We start from the raw sequence: 19,521 nt of genomic DNA on the forward strand, positions 1-19,521 counted from the left end.
GAGAATTTAGAACCACTAGTCTCTGAAATCGATCTATACGAAACTTCTGTCATCGTATTATTTTGTTTAATTCTTTCATTACCAATCGAGCCAATCAGACGTATTTTGTGCTCTCTACTCTCGGTTGTTTAAAATCTTATGTTGTTTCATTACACAGTCATAAAAGAATGTTTTACATGAAAACATGTTCAAATAGTCTCAATTTGCAAAGTGGTTAAAAATTTCCTACGATTTTTCAAAGTAACAAAATCTATATCTATATATCTATCTATATATATAAAAATGCAGAGATCATTCTTTGTAATCGCATCACGTAAGAACGGATGGACGGATTGAGATGCTTTTTTTTTGTTTGATCAGTTTTTACCCCCACCGGGTTCGTACATCAAAAAAATTAGGAAAACTTACCGGAAAAGTGTGAAAAACCAATAAAGTTATTTTGTATGGACAATGGAATTTTCCACTAAAAAAGTCGCCAATGATTGCTAGATCATCGATAGGTGTTTGGCGCATAACGAGTTGCATAAGTGTTTGGCCGTCAAAGGAAGGAATACTAGATCGTTGAAGGAATCTTTTGGCGCGCAACGAGTAGATTTGGGTGGAGATTTTACATGCATGATTGATTCGTCATTTGGAAACACGTGCTTAATAGGGTATCAAAATTAAAAATTACTTGCCAAATGACTGTTTTAGCTATACCGTCAACAGAAGCACAAGTTCTAATGTCATTCACCAGTAGATGTAGTTAGATGAATTATGTTGGCCATCGTGGGCGTGAGTTGAACAAATAAAATTATGTAACGATTTTTTTACGTATCAATGATAGGATTCGGCTGTTGAAATAATGAGTTCAGATGAAAATATTTTCCTTGCATTTAGCATGCTGAAGTTTGTTCAGCCGATTCGGGTGAGTTTTCAAGAGTGGTTTACTTCAAAACGGATGGTATTCATGACATTTGTAAGCTGCTGTAGTCAAATCATTTCATTTTCCGAACTTTGGATTATTTGACGAATTACCATATGGGAATCGTGAATATCATATCTGAAGGAGAAATCGTGGCATGTAAGAGCCATTAGTTGTGAGATCTGCTGTTAAATAATATCACTAGCCGTGAAGTAGGTTATGGACAACCGTTCAAAATTAGTTTATTACTTTCGATAATCCCTAAGGATCTGCTATTAAATTTTTAAACGTCTCCAGTACAAATAAGTCTTAACATTCAATGACAAACAACCATCCCCGAGGGCTGCTTTTGGAAATTTGTGGGGTAAATTTAAAGTATTTATCTTGGTCATCTCTTTTTCATCCATCTCTTAATTTGTTTATTTGTTTATTTAGGAGCAAGGGAAAAGCCTGCTGGAGCTGAGATTTTAGTTCTCCTTCTCCAGCCGGCATAACACCTTCTCATCTTTTGTATCAACAGATAACATTTGACCAAATGATACATAACGAAATCTTTAGTTACCGTTATTTAAACTACAAAGCTAACTAACAACTATTCATATCGTCCAATTATATAAATAAAACTAGCGGGAAAACATTCGGAGATAACGGGTTTTAATGGTGTTACGAGATAAATTGAAATCAAATTCATCAGAGCAAGTATTGAATACGCGGCACATACTCGAAAACGGTTCATTGAAGCCATAGTTAGTTCTAGCACGAGGAATTCTGAGAAAGGGATTAAATCGCAAATTACGCCGAAGAATGTCAAAACTTAGCTGTTGTAGGAGATCTGCACTATCAATTCGACATTGGACCGCGACGAAAACAGCTTTTTGTGTATCACGGCGGACAGATAGCAAATCGAAGTGTATGTCTACAACGATTTTCGTAGCTTGGAAGATTAAATGGATCTCTCCAGGGCAGGCGACGCAAAGCAAAACGAATGAACTTGCACTGAACAGTTTCAATGCGTAGCTTATCTGTTTGATAATAAGGTGCCCAAACAACAACAGCATACTCGCGAACTAGAGCGCAATATAACGATTTCAGACAGTATATCTTATTGAAATTTTTTGAGATGCGAAAGATGAATCCTAGCATCTTTAATGCTTTAGAGAGGGTATATTCTATGTGATCTTTGAAACTAAGTTTTGAATCCAATAACACTCCTAGATCCCTAATTGATGTCTCCCGTTTTAGTACAGCTTGCGAAATAGTGTAATCATACATGATCGTGGTTCGTTTACGAGAGAAGGAGATAACGAAGCATTTGAAGGTGTTAATAAACATTCTGTTGACGTTGCTCCAGTTAGAAAATACATCCAACTGTGACTGCAAGAAGTTTGAGTCTTTCAGATATTTGATGAGATGAAACAGTTTGAAATCGTCGGCGAATGATAGCTTCATGCATTGCAATGCCAAATTCAGATCATTTAGATATAGCAGAAATATGAATGGTCCTAGATGGCTTCCCTGAGGAACACCAGAGCTCACGATGAATGATGGAGTAACGCAGTCGCCAATACTCACGGTCATACTACGACAAGTCAGATATGATTCAATCCAATCCATCATCCCACATGTCAAATCTTTAGTTTGAGAGAGATCTACAATCTCTGTTCAATACACTGACTCGAAGAATGAGATGGCAAACGGTGCATTTGTTTAGTTTTTGCGTAATAAAAGTATTGAACATATATCCACAATAATTCTTGATGATATTTCTTCTTCGGGACGAAGTTATTGTGTTGGATATGAATTTGTCGTAATTCGTTTATTGTAAGCCAAGTAATCAGTAAAATAATGGAAAGAAACATAAACATTTGACAACTCTGCTGTTCGAAAACACAAATTTAAAAAAATAATTTCAGGCGAGACGAAGTTCGACGGGTCAGCTAGTATATATATAAAAATGCAGAGATCATTCTTTGTAATCGCATCACGTAAGAACGGATGGACGGATTGAGATGATTTTTTTTTGTTTGATCAGTTTTTATCCCCACCGGGTTCGTACATCAAAAAAATTAGGAAAACTTACCGGAAAAGTGGGAAAAACCAATAAAGTTATTTTGTATGGACAATTGAATTTTCCACTGAAAAAGTCGCCAATGATTGCTAGATCTACGATTGATGTTTGGCGCGCAAGGAGATGCTCAGTATTTCGCCGTTGAATAAAGGAATACTAGATCGTTGGAAAATAGTTTGGCGCACAACGAGTAGTTTTGAGTGGAGATTTTACATGCATGATTGATTCGTCATTTGGAAACACGTGCCTAATAGGATATCAAAATCATTACTTGCCAAATGACCTTATGGTAGAATGCACATGACTGTTTCAGCTATACCGTAAACAGAAGCAAAAGTTCTAATATATTTTACCAGTAGATGTAGTTAGATAAATAATGTTGGCCATCGTGGGCGTGAGTTGAACAAATCAAACAATGTAACGATTTTTTTACGTATCAATGATAGGATTCGGCTGTTGAAATAATGAGTTCAGATGAAAATATTTTCCTGGAATTTAGCATGCTGAAGTTTGTTCAGCCGATTCGGGTAAGTTAGGATGCTATTCATGAAATTTCTGTATGAAATGTTCAAAACGACTAATGTAACAATGAGAGATTCTCTTTGTTCACTTTCTCTTTCGATTATTGCGAAACATTCCTGCTTTTTGTCGGTAATTTATTCAGTGCAGATTCAAAGATGATAGCTTTAGTTATTATTATCGGTAGTGTGAAGGATTGCTAAGAGTAACGTAATAATCTAAAAAAAAGTAAACAAAGAGAAGCTCTCATTGTTACATTCGTCGTTTCGAACATTTCATTCAGATTTGTAAGCAGCTTAAGCCAAATCATTTCATTTTTCGTACTTTTAATTACTTGACGAATTACCTTATGCAAATCATGAATATCATATCTGAAGGAGCAATCGTGGCATGTAAGAACCATTAGTTGTGAGATCTGCTGTTTTGTACACTGGCTTTAACGATAAGAAGAATACTGGTATTATCACTCCTCATGTTCACTCCGCTAGAACAGAATATTGATTCTCAGGACAGAATACTAAGCAAAACGATGTGGGGGCTCGACGAATGAAAGGCCTATTGATACAATTCTTGTACGAATCCAGCGTTCATGTCAAAGTTAATGGACACAATATTTAATAAAAGGGAAATTTGAACTTTCGAATGTCCTACAATTTTTCATTTTATCGCTAATTCGTTAATCGAAAATTGATCCTGTCATTATCATGCTTCGAACATTCATCAAACACGACTAAATAATATCACTAGCGGTGAAGCAGGTTATGGACAACCGTTCAAAATTAGTTTATTTCTTTCGATAATCTCTAAGAATTTGCTATTAAATTTTTAAACGTCTTCAGTACAAAAAAGTCTTAACATTCAATGACAAACAACAATCCTCGAGGGCTGCTTTTGGAAATTTGTGGGGTCAATTTAAAGTATTTATCTTGGTCATCTCTTTTTCATCCATCTGTTAATTTGTTTATTTTGGAGCAAAGGAAAAGCCCGCTGGAGTTGAGATTTTTATTCTCTTTCTCCAGTAGACATAAAACCTTCTCATCTTTTGTATCAACAGATAACATTTGTCCAAATGATACATAACGAAATCTTAGATTACCCTTATTTAAATTACAAAGCTAACTAACAACAATTGATATCGTCTAATTATCTTAATAAAACTAGCGGGAAAGGATTCGAAGAAAACGGGTTTTGATGGAGTTACGAAATAAATTGAAATCAAATTCATCAGAGCAAGTATTGAATAAGCGAAACATACTCGAAAACGGTTCATTAAAGCCATAGTTAGTTCTAGCACGAGAAATTCTGAGAAAGGAATTAAACCGCAAATTACGCTGATGAATGTCAAAACTTAGCTGTTGTAGGAGATCTGAACAATCAATTCGACATTGGATGAGGTCCGCGACGAAAACAGCTTTCAGACAGATGGATTCAATGGATCTCTCCAGGGCAGGCGACGCAGCTTCAATGTGCAGCTTATCAGTTTGGTAATATGGTGCCCAAACAACAACAGCATACTCCAGTGTAGAGCGAACTAGAGCGCAATATAACGATTTCAGGCAGTATATGTTATTGAAATTTTTTGAGATGCGAAAGATGAAACCTAGCATCTTTAATGCCTTAGAGAGGGTATATTCTATGTGATCTTTGAAACTAAGTTTTGAATCCAATAACACTACTAGATCCCTAATTGATGTCTCCCGTTTTAGTACAGCTTGCGAAATAGTGTAATCATACATGGTCGTGGTTCGTTTACAAGAGAAGGAGATAACGGAGCTTTTAGAGGCATTCATAAACATTCTGTCGACGTTGCACCAGTTAGAAAATACATCCAACTGTGACTGCAAGAAATTTGAGTCTTTCAGATCTTTGATGAGATGAAACAGATTGAAATCGTCGACGAATGATAGCTTCATACACTCTTACAGTTTTAAAATAAATTCGAATTTTATTTTCGGCAAAGGAATTTTGTTTCTAGTTTGGAAGGAATTTTGTTTTACGAATTTGGATAAGTTGTTAGTCAAGCACTAAAGTCCCATTTTTATGCGGTTTACCTTTATAATATAGAAAGGTTATGTAAATACTGTGAAAACAGACATTTCAACCGTAGTCCGGAGGACCGAGTTTCATATACCATACGACTCATCTCGACGAATCGAGTAAATGTCTGTGTGTATGTTTAAAAAATGTACACTCGATTTTCTCGGAGTTGGCTGGATTGACAAAGGTTACTGTTGAATTTTACCCGGATCGAAGTTCCGGTTCGGGAGTGACAGGATAAAATGTGCAAAAAAATGTAGGAAAAGAGCACAAGATTTCCTCAGAGATCGCTCATCCAATTTTCACAAACTTAAACTCAAATGAAACCCCACATAACACTACCAAATTTCATCTCGATACGACTTCCGGAATTACAGGCTGTGCTAGTTGCTGGTCAAACGAATCGATTTTAGCTATGCCGGTTCCGGAAATAGTAATCGAAAACTTTAAAACGGAACTCTTTTCATTTTCTAAGAAACAGCTAAGTAGATATATAACGTATATAAAAATAGACTGCTTTTTATCTTTATTCGGATCTCACTTTCGGTTCCGGAACTGGGTGAGATGAGTTTAAAATTTTAATCTGTCATTTGGAGCGGAAATGCCAAAAACGAAGAAATTCTGTTAACTCAATTTAGAACTGTTTGAAATTGAAAAGGTTCTGCTAATGTATGCAGATACAAACTTGTTTGCTCCTATGCAATATTTATAGAAAAGTTTTCTGAAGAAACACCACTAGGTCGGCTAAAACAGGTTTTTATACGAGTTGTAAGAGTTATGCGGCTTTTTAATGCAAATTTTAGAATTTATGCGGGTTTTCAATGATGCACGAATGTTTTTGTGCGGTTTTCTTGTTTCTTCTTAGAAAGCCGCGAAAGATCAAGATCTGGGACCTTGCAAAATAAAAAACGGGTTTCGAGATAACACCAGATCTCGATGCACTATGAATTTGTATGACATCTGGTAAAAATTCATTTTCTTAGATTTGCGAATTGAAATAGAATGGAGTAAGAAATTGTTTCTAAAGACAGAATTAGCCCGCTTAAACAAAATCATGCGCATCACTTACGCATCGTGGATTTTCCGGTAATTAGGTCCTCAGTTTCACACACTCCTGAAAAAATACGAATAATATGGTATAATAAATACCCAAGTACATCTCTAGCATCTGGAATTACTTCACAACTACTTTATGTTATTTACGGCATAATAAGAAAAATTGAGAATGCAACTCTCATCAATTACAGCAGTCACGTACCCAGAGGGGGGCCCGAGGGGCCCTGGCCCCTCCCGAAATCAAAAACAGATATATAATTATTTAGAAGATCTCAGACATGTGTTACAGAAATAACAAGACAGCAAACGTAATGAAATGGAATATAATATCAGTTCTAGTGGAAAAGTTTAAAGTGTATGTTAAAAACAGCCGTAAAAGGCACACCGCGAATAAGGTACATAAGCAATCTTCAGTAACATTATTTTTTAATCTTTGGGCCCCTCCCGAAATGAAATCCCGGGTACAGGCCTGAATTACAGGATACTTTTTCTCCAATTTAAACTACTACCGAGCGAGGGATGTATCCGAGGTGGTTGCCCTACTCGGATTTATACAATTGGTAAACATTTGGATATAAAGTGAATACGTTTAAAGCACACACACGGGTTTATGAAGTTTGAATTGATTAGGGTTGCACGAATACCATTTTGGAGTATAAAGTTTTCAGGACTGATAATCCGTACTCAGGCCCGTTCCCAGGATTTCATTTAAAGAGGAGTCTACTAATAAAAAAATAATATGTCTAACTGATGATTATTTATGTATCTAATTCTAGGCGTGCCTTTAGTACCATTTGTTTCTACGAAGCGCGAGTGCAGATTCAAAACTACAAATCAATATACAAAACAACATCGTTACACCGAATTTCACAGAAAGGGTAATTTTTCCGAAAGGGTTTTTCAACCGAACATATCGTACAGAGCAATGATGCAATGTTGTTTACTGCCCGACGCTACGATCCGAGTGTGTTGGTTGATAATAACAATTGTATCTCCGTACACTGAAAATCGAGTTTGAGGAGAAATCGCTCATTGTCGAGCTCTTCTATAAGCTACCCAAAATTAGACAGGGAAAAATTTAGCTCAATGTAATATAAATTTAATATGTGTCCAATATTTTCACAACTTTGTGTACATCAAAAGGCCAGCAAAGGTTTTTGGACTTGTTCAGAAATATTTTCGGATAAAGGATCTAAAGCATTACAAGCAGTTAGAACAGGGAGACAGCATAGCAGTATGTTTCACGTAAAATTCATGTCGCACGTAGATTTCTGTTTTATATGATAGATGCTTTTTCTCACAGTGGTTTCAATGGAAATTTACAGTTTTTTGGAAAATGTTTTGAAAATGTTTATTCCTAGTATTCTGTTGTGTGCTACCACCCCAAAATTATAATTGAAAATACGCAATGTGTAAAAAGTTACAGCCATTTGAGGAGGATGCAATTTGAGTCCGTAGACCCTTATTAGATTTTCAAAGTGCGCAAATTAGTAAAACAATTAGGAAAATGAAAATTTCCTTTGGTGTGGGAACTGAAAACATTTAATATAAATTCATTCGCTTTATTTTTAATATGAACTACGGAGTGAGAATTATACCAGCAATATAAAACCTTTTATAATATTGAAAGGGCAATTTTTTCCTGCATCAATCAACGCTCGACAATTCTCTCGGTTCGTCTAGATATTTACACGCCCGTCTCCCGGGAACACATTTCAGCTGTCCTGTTTGCTATGTTGCGCGAAATATTATGTTCTCTGTCAGTAGCCCTCCACTGACCGTAATGGAAACAAAAGCAAACAAAAAAAAAAGAAATCCCCAACAGCTTTTCCGGCCGACTGACTGGTGCTTTTCTCCTGCCCTCCTCCACCGGAAGTGCCACGTCGTCACGCTGGTGTTAGTGAAACTTTCAATTAGTTGCAAATTCTATTGCTTCTTCCGCCCTCCACATCAGTACTTAGCGGCAATCGCATGACAATTGGAGCTGCTGATATCAGCGTACCGAGCAGCAACTAGTGCCAGTGACAAACGGTACCGGATTAGAGGGACATTTTCTGTCTGTCTGTCTATCTGTATCTTCCTCACTGCAGCAGCAGCAGCAGCAGGTCACGTCATGACAAACTCAGAAGTATCGCTTCGCCCACTGAATAAGATTGATGTGACGGTTGTCTGTCAATTTCGTTTCCAATTTTTTTTTCGTCGTATGTGAATTCGCTCCGGAAGTTGACTGTTCTCTCTGATGATTGTTTTCTGTTTCGAATTGAATGTGTATAGATTTTAGTTGGGGTTTCGGCAGACTGTTTTCTGCCAACCGGGAAGAGAATTGAAAATAATCGTTTTTACGCATCCCTGGTTCGACGCCATTCGAAAATTGCGGAGAAAACTGGTCCTGGCCGTATCTGGTCCTAGCGAGATTGTTCACTTTCACGGTTGAATTTCACCAGCAGATCCACCCCCGTTCGGTTTTCCTTCGAACTTATCCTCTTATGGCTAAAATATGCCTTCTTCCTTCCGAACGGATTCATTTCTATTTACGGAACCAAGCACCGAAATCGTCGACTGTGCGGAACGATTTACGACCGGTTGGGAGAGGGGGGAGGGGGAGGGGGTGATAGAATAACGTAATTTCGCAACAAATATTACATGTGAAGATAATCATCGGTTTGGGGGGGAGTATGGGAAGGAGAAAGATGTACCAAACTGATAATTGATATCAAACATATTATTTTATTTGTGGTCAGCATCAGACTATTCTCCGTTACAGTCATTCTCCACAGTTTACTTGGAAATTAAATTGTGTAAAAACAATTCTGATGATGAAAAGTATAACAAATAACTTAACATTGATGGTTCAGAAAACGGTGCAAATTGGACTATTCTCAAAAAAACGGTTGCCATACCTTCAGACGGACAAAAGCGAAGATGCGAAAAGAAATCTACCCGTCGCACAGTGGTTCGAATCAATAAAAACGTGGACATAAATCAGTAGCTGCCAAACCGTTCTTTTAATGAATATAGTTACTTTTAAGAAATTATTTACAAACATATACCAAGTAATTTGATTCTATCCCTAATTGTTCATGGCCTACTTTGACAAAAAATATAACCAAAACATTTTTTTCAGAAGAGATAGAACATTTTTTTCTTCAACAAACTTTTAGAACTAATTAAAATTATAAAAAATAATTTACTTTGTCAAATATACCAAAAGTGTAGGTCGCACCGTTTCGGATATACAAAGCGTTTTTGTGGCAACCCTCTTAAAATCAATTTTTTATTCATAACTTGTTTCAAGTTATTTTTTTATGCATACTTTGTTTGGAATAATTGAAGAAAATAAAAAATCCCATATTTTTGTTGATAGGTTTGTTGTTTCCTGGCAAAGTTATACAACATTTTACCTTCTGTTTACCTATGATAAAACCTTACACCGAAGCGAAATATGCAACTTTATGCAGCTGGTTTTTACAAAATTTATAGGAAAACATATGCCCAATACTGTAAAAAAAATTCTAAGTGGAACTCGATGGAACTTGTTTTTTAGGCCATTCCAAAGTTAGTTTTAGTTATTGAATTATGACAATCCCCTTAAAACTAGTTTTCTAATCATAACTTGTTTCAAGTTATTTTTTTAGATATTTTGTTTGGAATAATTGTAGAAAATATAAAATCCCATAATTTTGTAGAAGGTAATGCATAGGTTTATTCTTTTCTGAAAAAGTTATACATCATTTTACCTATTTTTTATTTTACCTAGGAAACCTCGTACCGAAGCGAAATATGCAACTCAATGCAGCAAATTTTTACAATACTTTTAGGAAATTATATTGCTAATCCAATTTATTTTATAATAAGAATATCCTGAGTACTATTCGTGTGACTCATTTTCACTATGGCCGTGCTGAAACCATGCATGATTAAGAAACGGAGGGTGTCACGCGTCTGCTATTTCTGTAACTCACTTTTGCAGTGAGCGTAGAGATGAGCCATTCGTTCCTGAGCTATTCCAGTGAATCGAATCTTTAAAAAGAGCTGATAGCTCACAGCTCTTTTTAAAAAAAAACCGCAGCTCACCAGTTCACCGCACCGGTAAGCAGGGATGCCAGGTTCACAGATTAATCTGTGTTTCGCAGATTTTTAACTTTTTGCACAGATTTAAAAAAAGGTACTAATTTTCACAGATCACAGATTTTTGAAATTGATCACAGTTTAGCAGGAAAAATTACAGAGCGTTAAGAAATAGTGAGACCTTTTTTTTGCTTACCGAAATGATTCGGATTAGTTATTATGGAAACGGGGAAACGTGCACAGATTTTGCACAGACAGGTTTTTGGCTTGATCACAGATTTTTTTTAAAAATGACCTCGCATCCCTGCTGGTAAGGTGGAAACAAGCTACAAGCTGAACGGATTTTCGGCTCTTGAAGAGCGAGTTATAAATGAGAAGAAATGTGTGCATTAGCTTTTGTTCGTTTTTCCAAATGTGTATTTATCCTTCTTTAACAGATTGAATGAGCCTTTTCGGATTTCGATATTTCACACCCACTTTGAAAAGGCCTAAAAGAATTGCATCAAGTTCCACTTAGATATTTTATAATATTGTTAATTGTTAAAGTAAACAAAACAGAAATCCCAACAATTTGCTTAAGTTGCGCGTGCAAGCATAAGCATGTTTATGCGTGTTTACGCGTACTTTGTAGTAGATACTTAGGTAATAGAGGTAGATTCTATGTAAATAAATCCAAAAAAAAATGTTTTTAAAATAAAGTGAATATATCTCAACAAATAACTTTTTACACTAATTTTATTTTCAGCAAAAATACTTCAAATATTTTTTTCTTCATAATGAGGTAGAAAAAAAAATTTTTTTTGTGAAAAAAAAATTATTTTTATTCGAAATTGGTGCTACCCCCTTAACAAAAATTAAGGTGTCACTTTCAAAAGAAGCGTAATATAATCTTGTAAAACTTCGTCGAAGACACGTTAGCTCTTAAAAATCAGTGAAAGTCAGTACAGACTTTTGACCGTCTTTTTCCAGTTTTGGACCACTGTGCGTTGGTTCCAAAATTGACAGAACAGCACGAGTGACACATGATAAGGGCAAATGTCAAAATGAATGAAAATCCGGTCGTGGATTGTCGAGCACGTCTCGCAGTCGTATTCTAAAGAGGCAGATAGCTTTCACACCCTAATCACCGGTGTTTCCGGGGGGGTGAATAATGGAAAACCATAATAACGTTTTTATACGGATTAATCAATTTTCGATATAAATCCAATCATTTGGATAATCGCTAACAACTTGATATGACAACTAACCTTTATTTTTCGCATGGCGAAATTCCCATGTCAGTAGTTTTAACATGTCGGTAAGTTTCTATAATTAGTTATCTCTGTATAGCTTATTAATATTGTATGGGCAGCTACCCACTGTACATGTTATTCAAATTTGTAGGTTGGAATAGGGTCGAATGAACTTACGGAAACAATTCTGTGTTGGCCGGCGGTGTGGGAAAGGGTATTATGGAATGAAATCCATCCGGAAGGGTTTGCGGAGACTTTGACTAAATTTATAATGCATTATCTCATTCCGACGAACCCCCACCTGGCTCTTGTTTAATTAGCTAAGTTTGATAGTAGCTTCTGGTTGGATAGCTACCACAGGAAACGAGTGTCTCGCTTTCGATACGAAGCTGTTTAAATGTACTGACATTTGAAATCATCAAAATTCGTATAGTTTTGAAGTAAAGTTCAGTTCGAATAAATTTACTGGTTCAGGGTTGTTCTTTTTATCTTGATTCAGATCTTTCTCATTCATGAGTAACTTGTTCTAAGCGTGTAGTTCAATCTTCGCTAATTTTGTATGCAATTAAAAAGAAAACAAACATTATGATACGCGTAAATTTGCCTCTCAAACGGAATTGTTATATGTTTAGATAAAAGCTAAAAGGCTGTTATTCACTCATTACAAGCTGAACTCTGGCTAGCAATCGAAAACATCGCTCCAGTCGTAACTTTTAGTGCGTATCAATCGATTTGACGACATTGTTTTCGGGTCATCGTCGGGTGGCGATTAAGATTGATGGAGAGTCCTCTTGGTTTTACGGTTAGTTTGGGCGTTTACGGTTCGATCAATATCGAGCGAAACATTACATCCAGAGCACACGCCGCTACTGCTTCGGTTGTGATAGATGTCCGATGTCCAATTCACAACAGTTAAAATTGTGCTTCTGATGATCCGTTCCAACTGGAATTCGGACGACTATCAGGGGCATTTGTTTTTGATTAATTGCCAGTGGAATGGAATTACGTTCGTCAGTAACTAGGAAACACCATCCAAATAGAGTGAGGATTAGGATGATTGTCTATGTAGGCAAAAACTATACACGATACACGAGTAAACTTGCTTGATATCCAAGGGGAGAGTCGTTTAACACAAACTATATTGTGCTTCTAAAAAAACACGTGATATACTGTGAGTCTAAGTGTACCACTCTGTGACCCATGAAACAGCTACTTGTCAAAACTGAGCCCATTGTGTGCCGCAACTGTGCAACTGTCTGAAAACAAAAGTGCCAATATTGATAAATGTACCAACGCATTGTGTTAATGTGTGATTGGCACATTGTTCTAAGCGTCTTCCCCTTGTTGATATCCCATTTAATTTAATGTCAACGGCTGGCTGACCGGACGAAGTATGAATTTACATTTTGAAAATGCTCTAAATCGCTGCACGCTGTAACTGACTTTATATGGAAACAAAACCAAAAGCCACTACGAAACGTGCCCGGGGGAACCGCAATATTACGAGGTCCCTAAACATGAGAATAAAAAAAAAATTGTGAGCATGGGAATATCATCGAATCAATTTTAATTATAAATTTTAAACAAACAATTCGCAAGCCTGATCTGTTTCGTTTTTGCCTTACTCTATAGAAAGGTATTAGAATTGCTTGAAATTTAGTGTCATCTCAAAAAAAATTTTTTTTGAAAAAATCAACTTTCTGTGACTTAGAAAAATTTTGATATTTTAGTCCCAAAAAGTCGATTTGAAAAAAAATTTTTTTTTCGAGAAGATACTAAATCTCGACGTTTCATGCAATTCTAAGCCTTTTGGCATCAAAATTTTTTTTTCGATTTCGAAAATTTCATTCAAGATATATGAAAATTCCACTAAGTGGACTGAGAAGGGTTTTTGCCTTTCTCTATAGAAAGGTATTAGAATTGCTGGAAAAACCGACTTTCGAACGGAGCCTCGGAGACCCATAGTGTTATATACCATTCGACTCAGCTCGACGAGATCGGAAAATGTCTGTGTGTGTATGTGTGTGTGCACTTTTCGAAGATATTTGAACGCGCTCAATTTTCTCAGAGATGGCTCAGCCGATTTTAACAAACTTGGGCTCGTTTGAAAGCTACTGTCGGGCCATTGATCAAGTTCGAAGATAAAATGGCTGTGACTTTTGGTTCCGGAGATATGATTGTATAAGTGACGTTACCGACAAAAAGCGTTGTATTTGAACGCGCTCAATTTTCTCAGAGATGGCTGAACCGATTTTAACTAACCTGGGCTCGTTTGAAAGCTATTGTCGGGCCATTGATCAAGTTCGAGGATAAAAGGGTTGTGACTTTTGGTTCCAGATATATGATGGTATATGTGACGTAACCGACAAAACACATTGATTTTTACCGCTCGCCAAAATTTTGGGATAACCTCTATTTTCGTTAAGCTCTAGTGCTCAAAAGATTAAGCACCTCGAAAAAAGCCTTCATGCAAAATTTGAGCTAAATCGGACATGCGTAAGGGTGGCTGCCCGGTGGTAAAGGTTTGACAATTTTCGATCTTGAAAAAGCACCATAGGGAGGAGTACATGAAATTTCTAAAATCGAAAATTTTTTTTGATGCCAAAACTCTTAAAACTGTATAAAACATCGAAATTTAGTGTCACCTCAAAAAAAATTGTTTTTTGAATAAATCAACTTTCTGGGATATTTTTTCTAAGTTGAAAGAAGTCCCAAAAAGACGATTTTTTCAAAAAAATTTTTTTTCGATATGACACTAAATCTCGACGTTTCATGCAATTCTAAGCCTTTTGGCATCAAAATTTTTTTTTCGATTTCGAAAATTTCATGTATGGTGATTTTTCAAGATATATGAAAATTCCACTAAGTGGACTAAGAAGGCTTTTTTTAGATTAGCATCACTGTTCTCATACAAATAAGCAACGTAAATGTCAAGCACTAGTTTGGAAAAATGATGCTGACTGTGTGACATAAAAACTGAAGCTTGCTTTTGTGTACTACTCGAATCAATCTGAATCAATTGGTGTCAAAATTAGTATCCGAAATGGTTTAATAAAAGTATGAAATATATTTTAATGAGACTGTTATGAAAGAAGAGAAAGGCATTATCACACCACTAGGTGGATTAAGAAGGGGTTTTTGATATTTTGTTTTGTTATGAAGAATGAAAAAACAATTTTGAACCTTTGAATTTCCGGGTGCCCTGGAAAATTCCGGGCCCGGGGGGATTCCTACCTTCCTATCCTCTCGGCGTCACGGTCTCAGAAACAATTTCTACTCTTTTTTTATTTAAAAGGTATTTTTATTCAGGCCTATTTGCGTACAAGCTTTACGTGGCCGAATTAGCCGACTTTTTAAATAGTGTATTTTTTGAAGTGGATCTCGTTGTCATTTTTTTTCTAGGAGGAGAGGAGCTTCCATTTCCCTCCTGCGAGGGTTGAGGGGCACTTTGTTCGTGACTCGTCTCGTCATCCATTGCCGCATCGGTGGTTTTGTTGTTGATGTCCGTCTTCTTTTCGTTTTCCTTGATGTTCGCAGTCTTGAGCTCGTTGCTAGTTGCTGTAGATGCGCCGTGTTGTACATTGGTTGCAGTTGCTGGTTGGTTTTATGGTGAAACAGGAGTACTGCGCTCACTAGTTTCCATTGTTGAACGATTGACCTTGTCTTTGGTTGAAGATGTCCTTTTCGCAGTTTCGGTGCAAGGTTTACCGTAGTGTGGTTGTTCACAAAACTGGCATGTAACCAGCTGATTTTCATAGGTAATCAGCGTTTTACACGGATGTGTCCCACCTTGACCACAAATGATGTAAGATGGAATTGCCTTACGTAGATGCATACGTACCACTCGCACGCCATTCCGGATACCGGGGAAAAAATTCCGCCATACTTTTCTTTCGATGGAAAGGATTTCATCGTATCGCGACATATTCTCCCGAACGTACGTATCGGTGGCCTGCGGGGGGAGGTCATGCACGCGTACTTCTATGGCATTGTCCACCATGTGCACAGGGATTTTGTATTCAATGTTATCACACTCAACACTGTGCACCTCGTTGTTAATCGAAGCGAATGCAATTGCATCGCTTTCACGTTTAAACATAATGTACACACAATTAGACGCCTTGTTGAATTGAATCTCAGCGTCTAGATGCATTCGTTCTTTAAGTAAGATTCCAATTTCATTTGCTGCTGGTCTAACTTTGCAACGCTTGAAATCTATACAAATTGAATTTGATCTTGTAGGCCAAGATTCCGGCTTTGTTAAATCGTATTTGACCATTCCGTACACTCTATTGTTCACTGTACTGTATTGTCTTTGTTTCTGTTGTTTCGACCGTAAATGATTTTCGACTGCGTCGTGTGAGATGCGAGCACGAACTGTTGGGAATTTCTACTCTTGATCGGAATCCTTAGCAGCACCGGCCTTATTCACCATATGTGATTTGATTATCACCTCTTTTCACCGATAGAACACTGAACTGACTGAGCAATACTTTCAAACTTTCGACTATGGACAAACATGGCTCGATTAATGTATGCCAATGAAGGGATAAGATTTTTTTGAGATATTTTTGTTCATATATACGTTTATTTCGTGAGGCAGTTCAAATAAGTTCTTCCTGACCGAATATCTGGTAAATTATCTTTTACATAACTGGAAAATTTCAACCTAATATAAATCCACTATAGTCACAATGATTTATTTGTTTTGAATAAATTATATTTAAACTAGTTTATTTTTTATACCCATTACTAATTCAGTAATTAGCATTTAACTCAAAAACACTCAAAACAAACAAGAAATTGTTTCCTGTTTTTGTGAAGCGATTACATGTTATTGATTATGTAAAACCGTTTTCTGTCGTTTATTATCTATTGATGTTCTCTTGCACTATTTGAGGAAGAGCACAGTAAGTGGGTATGAAGAAAAGGAGTTAAATTCTTTGCTTTTGCCTTTCTCATCTATGCAATCTATGCAATCACTGTGAAACCCGACTTCTTAACAAAGGCCAGGAGCTTGCTATTGAATTTCATTTAGATCCGACTTCCGGCTCCGGAGTTACAGGGTAATACGTGAAAATTAGAGAAAACTCAATTTTATCGGAAACGGTTAAACCGATTTTCACAAACTAAGATTCAAATGAAAGGTCTTACAGTATCCTAAAAATTTCTAGAACATTCGAATCCGACTTCCGGTACCGGAACTAAAGTGTGATAAGTGGAAAGTTTCTAATTTCATTAGTATTTTTTACAAACGATGATCAAAAACAAATCCCATAAAACTGTCTGAGAAATTCTAAATTCGACTGATGCCCCCTTTTCCTGTTTTCCTTCAAAAGTAGAACTCACTTCGATTTCTCAGCGTCGCTTGAACCGACTTTTTCTAAAATTTTGGTTTAGATTAAAACTCACATTGTCTCAAAAGCTAGTGTGAAATTTCATCCAGATTCACGACTTCCGGCTCCGCCATTACCGGGCGATGGATGTCAAACCTTTCAAACTGGCATGAAGAATGACAATACAATACCGTGAAATGTGGAAGAAGAAAACACAACACGAACGATGCGTGCTTCGTTCTATTTCGTACACACTATAAAGAAAACGAAACAATGAGGGGCCCCGGCCCCTCCCGAAATCAAAACCATATAATTATTTAGAATGTCTCAGACATGTGCTACAGAAAAAACAAGACAGTAAAGGTAATGAAATATAATACAATATCAGTTAAGTTGGGGAAGTTTAAATTGTATGTTGAAAACCGCAGCATTTGGTACATAAGCAATCTTCAGTAACATTATTTTTTAATCTTTGGGCCCCTCCCGAAATGAAATCCTGGGTACGGGTCTGGCTGTGGTCGACAAAAATTTTAGATATTTTATGATAAGTGCAACCGAAAGAATAAAAGAATGTCAATGAATTAAAATTTATTTAAAAAAATAAACATGTTAAGCTTCGCGATATAAATGCAATCTTCACAGCCGGTAGTGCAGTAATGCCGTGCGGGTGGTGTAGTGATGCCAATAATAGAGGAAGATGTTCGGTTACCGGCCCCCCACCGTAACTTTCGACAGAAGGCAGATAGCGTCATTCTGACAAATGTCATGTGTGTGTAATAGCAGCACGTTCTTTCTGTGACGAATACTCAAGCAAACAGACGCTTGTACTTTTTGCTACGCTTAAAAAAAATTTTAATTGCATGAAAATCAACACAAATGTTTTTTATGACTGTTTTGATGGTATCATAAATTATAAAGCATCCCACGAAAAGGTAAGTGGATTGAATATTTATGAGGTGAAATCGATCTATTTCGTGATTTAATACCGGATGCTATCAAAATTTTCGTAACAAAAGTTTTTTTTTTGTTTCGATTATAGAGGCTTTCACATTAATGTCATTCGCCTCTTCGGGCCAGAAAAACTTTCTGACCCTATGTGCGGGGTTGGGAATCGAACCCAGGCGGGCTGCGTGAAAGGCATCGACTTACCCATCACGCTATACCCGTCCCCGTAACAAAAGTTTTATTTTTCTTCGTCATTTTTTAAATGTCTACCGATTTCAGTTACCGGTACCCCATTTTTTACGACAAATCGCGAAAAATTGTCCGTGATATGCAGAGATACGAAGTCTGCAAATTTGTCTGTAAATCTCAAATTTCTTAGTTAACATGTAATCCTTCTTTCGTCTAGAGACTTTTCACAGACTTTTGAAACTTCGATTATTTGCAGACATTCGTCAGAAATCACAGACTTTTGAAAATTGGCGCGATATTTTCGTTTTTGCTAGCTAAACTTATTGCATTACTTGGCATCTCTGGTGATATGCAACACGTGGACAACTTGACGGTTTCGATATAACTTTAACTGGTTTATTTTTGAATCTCATTACTACTTAATACTCAAATAAACAAGAAATTGTTTGCTGTTTTTGTGGAGCGATATCTTGTTTTAGTTTGTGTGAAATCATTTGTTATCTTAAATAATCTATAGATGTTCTCTTAACTATTTTAGGTTTGAGGAAGGGCAAAGTATGTGTGAGTAAATAAAATGAGTAAAAATTTTTTTTTCAAATTTAACAATTATGTCGTCAATACGACTTACTTTACTGTGGGGTGCCTTTTAAAATTTACCCTGTACAAGAATGGGTAGAACTTAATCGGTAATATCTCTTGGTGTACTTTACCCAATAAGGAGTGTATCGATAAGTAGTTAGCAACATTCAAACTGTTATTACTCTGAAGTGGCTTAATTTTTTGCAGCGTGTTTTGCGGTGACATGTTTGTTTACATGTCAATAACAGCTGCGCAATCGATTGGTTTCGGTACGGTTTATCGTTTCAATGATGAGTCGAATTGATCCGGAAACGCGAAAGAAAATTCTGCACACTTGGTGCTCAGAAAGTGGTGTCACGTACAACAAAATTGCAAAAACAGGTGAAAGTGCACCACACCAGTGTCAAAAATATTATCTAGAAGTTCGGTAAGACCCTTTCCATGAAGGATTTGCCCCGATCCGGTAGGAAAACGGGACTCAGCCAGCCCGGCCGGGACTTAAAAGTGGTTGAGTGCATTAGGAAAAACCCATCGGCGTCGACGCGGGATTTGGCCAAACAGTTCAACACCAGCATCGGGATGATTCAA

Source organism: Malaya genurostris, chromosome 1 (genome assembly GCF_030247185.1).
Source record: "Malaya genurostris strain Urasoe2022 chromosome 1, Malgen_1.1, whole genome shotgun sequence".
In the NCBI taxonomy this organism is placed as follows: Eukaryota; Metazoa; Arthropoda; class Insecta; order Diptera; family Culicidae; genus Malaya; species Malaya genurostris.